Raw genomic sequence first — 6000 nt, 5'->3', positions numbered from 1 at the left:
TCTCACTTTTTTCCCAAAGAATTATTTGAAATACAGAATTACAGAGAAAAGGAGAGACAGAGAGGGAAAGGCCTTCCATCTGCTGGTTCACTCTCTGTATGAACGCAATGGCTTGAGCTGGTCATACCTGAAGCCAGGAGCCAGGAGCCAGGGACTTCCTCACAGTCGGCCACATGGATGAGGGCTTAAGCAATGAGCCATCCTCTGCTGCTTTCCTAGGACATAAATGGAAAGCTGGTTTGGAAGTAGAGCTGCCAGGACTCAAACCAGTGTCAATATGGAATGCCAGTGCTGCACTCTCCACCCTACTCTGGCACCTGCCGGCATAAGTGTGGGTTATATGGTGGGGTTGATAGGGTTGAGTTAGGCTGCAGCACCCATTGGTGCGTATGAAAGCTGAGTGGGGTGTAGGACACACTGGACCATTCACCGCACACATCATCACGTGCAGGAACCAGGGCTGGGGCAGGGCTGGTGGGAGTTGTTTGGGGTCACTTTGACCAGGCTGCAGTTGCTGCTGGTGCACATGAGGGCTGAACATGCAGTGGGCAGGGTTGTGCTGGGCTGCAGCACCCATTGGTTTGTGTGAGATGGGTCTGGAGTCAGACCTGACCAGCAAATACAAACACCAGTGTGTGTGTGGGTTGATGTGAGTGAGATTGAACTAAACTTCATACTGGCTAGTGCACAAAGGAATCAGGTCTGGGGTCACCCCAATTAAATTTTCCTGGAGTACCTTCACCACTGAACTGCTGGGCTCAGAGCACCAACTACAGGAAAAATTGCAAGATCTGTGGTCTGACTGTGAATTTTATGTGTCAGAACTGGTTCTCCCTGTTGCTGAAGATGGTGCAGTGGACACCTGATGCACCTGGGGGTGTGACAGTTCATTGGGCAGTTCATTGCAGAGAACATCTAGTATTATAGTACAGAATGGAGAGCAGAACAAACTGGACAACTCTCCCAGCCAAACAATGACAGCAAGTATCTTAACAAGTGGAGACTCTGAGCTAGACTGTGTCAACCAATGAAACTTGGAAGGATCTTATCATCCTTGGAGCAACAAAATCAACAGCATTTCAGAACTATGGAAACCACTTGAGCAGTAGCCTTGGAACACACTCCATATCGGGGACCATGGGATGGCATTGGGTGGCCTTCCCCATTCCCATGGAGATGTGCTGGGTGTGACTTCTCCCCTTCTCTTCCCTCTTTCCCCAGATACAGGAAAAAAAACATTAAAGAATAGATTCATCCACTTTCCCCTGTTCCTTCGCCTTTCCCACTCTTGTCAGTGGTCAACACAGGCATTCATCTTTTCCGGCTATGTAAACATTAAAAGTAAAATAAAATAAAATGCTCTTGAATTGACTGTGGAGGTTGCACAACTCTGCACACCCTAAAGCCTTTTGACTTATAGACATGAAATCGGCAAAGGGGGGCTGGTGTTGTGGCAGAGCAAGTCAAAAGCTGCCACCTACAATCCCATTGCCCTGCCAGTCTGTCTCCTGGCTCTACCATTGCTGACGTAGCTCGTTGCTAACGGCATGGGAAAGCAAAAGACTCCCCTGGTTGCTGGAATCCCAGCTGAGGAAGACCTGGAAGAAGCTCTTGATTTCTGGCTTTGACCTGGTCCAGTGCTGGCCACTTCTACCATATGGGGAGTGGGCCAGCAGATGCAAGATATCTTGATGTGTGTCTCTCTATATATAACTGACTGTCAAATCAATCAATTAGCCAATCAATCAGTAGAGTCTTATCAGAAATAAGATGAAAGAAAAATGTAAGGATTGGTTAGTAACACCTCCTGCAGAGAGAGCTTGAAGATGAGAGTGAGAAATGGCAGAAATCTGGGCACGTAATTCCTGAATGCTAAGGCTAGTAGGTGTGTCATTCCGTACACTGTGGAAATGAGTTTTAACAGCACTCCAAGAGACATTTGAGTCAGTATAAGGGAGAGGAGTGACACAAATCCATCTGCAAGCACTATGGCAAGTGGTACCAAATCTGGTTTTTAAATGTCAAGTTTCATTGCCAATATAAATATCTGCTTCTTCTAATGCACCAGTCTTGACCTCTAAATCTATCAACACTTTCCTATGAACATATTGCACCAGCTGTAAGAGGTTCAATAAGGGTAACAAATGCAGTGAGGCGCAAATATAAACCACAAATCATGGACAAAGTTGTTGAAAACAATTCCAAAGCATAAAGATCAGCATCATGCCATGGTTCAGTTAAATTTACAGGTAACATTACATATGAGAACCTTCTCAAGACACCAAAAGTACCAGGCACCAGGGAACAATTAAGACAATTAGTGACAACACACTTTGTACAAGTTATTGTGTATACAGAGCCATCTCAGGAAAGTCAGAGGGAGCTTAAGTCTCCATCTTGTAAGGGAGGAATGTTACTTATCAGCAGTCCTTTTGGAAGTAGCTTGAGTCCTGTGCTGGGATGTCTTCCGTGGTAGATGTTAGTTAGCAGATGTACATGTGATGTGTCCTCATGACAGATGTTGATCTTCTGCGCAGACTTGGCCTTTAAAACATTTCCGGGTGGAAGTGTCTGTTGACCTCAGCAAGGGTAGCACTGAGGCTAGTGAAACTCTTTCTGTTGTTTTGGCCAGGGGAAGGCAAGAAGGAGAGATAGCACCAGGGTTCCTCCCAATACCTAGTACACTATTCTTCCTCTGGGCCTCTGGGTAAGCAGGCTGTAGAGGCAGTCTTTGGGATGTCAGGTTTATAAGTTAGCCATACCTATATAAACTTTGGAGATCTAACTGTATATTCTGAGAGGCCTTTTGGAGTTTTTAGAGAGGGAGTAAAAGTGAAGGGAAAGTTAAAAATAATTATATAGATCACTCTCAGTAACAATATCAGGTGAAAACTGTTAAATAACAACTTATAGAAAATATTTGCCCAAAGGTCTGGTGTTTGCTGTAAATTGAAAATAAAGGTACAAGCTTAAATAGTATATTGATAAGGGCAGTGAGACTGTACCATGAGTAACTTGGTTACTAAGTGGACTTGAGCACAAGCATATGGATGACTTAAAACATTTTCAGTGATAGTCTGAGATTTACATTATGTGAGCCAAAAAACAATATTAGCTTAGGACAGCACAATAAAGTAGTTTCAGTAATGATCTAAGATCTTTAGACATTTTGAAATTATAAATTGATTAGAATAACCCGTTGTTTGTAGTAAAATAAGTTATTCAGATGGTTTACAAATATAGACAGAGGAGAATACAAAAGGGATTATGAGAAAGATTTTGCCAGCATGGCTTAGGAAACATACATCAGAGAAGTACATCTGTTCTTTAAATAGTTTTTCTGTTAAAAAAAACTTTAAGAGTCAGTTAAAAGTATAGCATTTCCCAACTAGCAAACACAAACAGTAATGTATAATAACCATTAAAAAATTTTTTTTGCAATAATTCTAGCTGGGAAAGAATGGCATAAAACTAAGATCTATCATGTGCCCATTTCTCATCTGATCTCAAGGAACACTGAAGACAAACAATGGAACACACACACACACTCCCCCCCACCACCCTTTTTAAGCTATAGAGGACTGTAAAAGTAAAATTTAAAACAATTTTAACAAAAAGGCATACAGCAAGACAGACATAGGTGGCCACCACACTCGTTCAATTTTTTTTCTTTTTAAAGATTTATTTATTTATTGGAAAGGCAGATATACAGAGAGGAGGCGAGCAGAGAGGAAGATCTTCCATCTGATGATTCACTCCCCAAGTGACCGCAACGGCCGATGCTATGCCGATCCAAAGCCAGGATCCAGTAACTTCCTCCACGTCTCCCACGAGGGTGCAGGGTCCCAAGGCTTTGGGCTGTCCTTGACTGCTTTCCCAGGCCACAAGGAGGGAGCTGGATGGGAAGTGGAGCTGCTGGGATTAGAACTGGCGCCCATATGGGATCCTGGCGGGTTCAAGGTAAGGACTTAAGCCGCTAGGCCACGCCCCCACACTCATTCAATTTTAAATAGCTAATGAGTCATGACTTCTCATATGGACTCTGACTCAAGAAGTTGTGTTGTGTCCAGCCCTCTTGAGTCCCAGATGAGTACTCAAAACAAGCACATTTGGTATTTGTATATAGGCAGAGGTCAGTGCAAATCCTGTGAGCCAGGAAGCCAGGACTGGCAGCTGGGGCCGTGTAAATCATCACGGTGGCCTCCCCAGGCTACCAAGCCAGGCTCCAGAACACAGGATGGCTACTACCCTCTGACTGAGGCCTCCAAAATGCTGCAGAGTGCAAGAGAAATCACGTTAGATACATTTAGAATTTATTAAGGCGCCTTTATAAACCAAGCTTGGTGATAGCAGTACCCATTAAAATTAGTAAGTGAAAAGTCAACAATGATAACTCAGTCTGAATTGAAACTCTGAGAGACAAAAATTGGTCATTATTGAAGACCCTGATTTTAGTTATCTTAGCAATATAAATTAACCCAAGAGGTATGCAGTCAATAGCCTAGACATATTTACAAAACTGTAAACATTTATCCCTTTCTGGCTTTTTGTTGTTAAGCATTTCCTGTCCTGGAGCTTTTGGAAATACAGAAATTTGAATTAGACTTCTGTAACAAAATTTTTTATAGCAGTAATATATTGATATGACAGAATTATGTTCCACTTAGCATCTGACAGTATCTTTAACACAATCCAAATACCTACTCAGTTGTATCTACTAAATAAAACTTTTGAATTTTTAAAATGCATATCAAGGATGTCAAGATTTATAAAATCTAGTTGAAACAGAATCTATTTATATAACACAATATATGAGATGTAATTATTGGCATTAAGTGATCACTTTAAATACCTATAAAATAAGTACATAACTTTTATCAATCTTAAGCAATGTGAACATACTGGAAGGCAGAAAACACAAAGATTGCTTCACCATAGAATCTTATCATATTCTGAGACACTTCAACCAAGTCAGGTCTGGAGTTCACTGGAGCTAACTAGAAAGATTTAATCATTAATTAGATAAAAAACAATTAACAGGAGATGTTGTAATAATATGTGCTTTTAAAATTTTGTTGTTGTAACAGAGGATCAGATTTTAATTCCATAAATCAATGATGAATATTTTAGAAAATGCTGCAAACAGTATTCTTAAAGACTATGCATCTAAATATAAAGACTAGCAGATAAAAGCACAAGGGTGTATCCCATACCTGGAAAAAACTTAGCAGTGAGTTAGATGTTACTTTTATACCAGTTTACATTTGGTGCAAATGTCACTCTTTTAAAGGAATGCCTTAAACAATACCTTACGAGTTATATTCATAAAATTCAAGAATTCAAAGATAAAAATTTAATAGAGTTAAAAGAGATGTTAATTTTGTACGAACATTTGTTTATAAAGTAAACGATGCTAGATATAAAAGGTCCCGGGGAAACTGCACTTGTTGGCTGAGTATCCTAACAGAGAGGAGGGGGAGGAGGTGAGGGAGAGATCTGCCTGTTGGAGAGAAGAGAGTTTAACCCTGAAGTTGCTGGGCAGGACGAGGAACTTCTGTAGAAGATGCTTGCTGCTGCTAAATGGCAGGCGGGTGGAAATGTAAATTGGACAAGGATGTCTAATTAGCGATCCAAGTCAGCAAGTCCATGACCTGAGGAAAAATGAAAGCATTCTCCTCCCCCAAAAAGTTAAGAGGAAATTGGGTCCTTTCCATTGGCCAGTAAGGACATTTTGAAAATCTATGATTAGAGAAGCTATTCTGTTAGAAGGCCTACTCTGTAAAGACTAAACAAGCAGGTTGGGGCACAAGAGTTAAAGAACGAATCTTTTGAAACATAACCGAATGACTTTTAATAAAATGTAAAAGGGGGTTTTTAGCTAAGTCATGAAATTGTACTCACAAGGGTTAAGAGTGCTTGCTATTTGCCATGTCTCACCCTCAAATATTAAATAAGTAAACTGTTTAGAGCTACAAGGAATACTTATTTTATTTACATCTT

This window comes from Ochotona curzoniae, unplaced genomic scaffold (genome assembly GCF_017591425.1).
Source record: "Ochotona curzoniae isolate NIBS_2020 unplaced genomic scaffold, NIBS_Ocur_1.0 contig_4792, whole genome shotgun sequence".
In the NCBI taxonomy this organism is placed as follows: Eukaryota; Metazoa; Chordata; class Mammalia; order Lagomorpha; family Ochotonidae; genus Ochotona; species Ochotona curzoniae.
Note: the sequence above shows the minus strand (reverse complement) of the source record.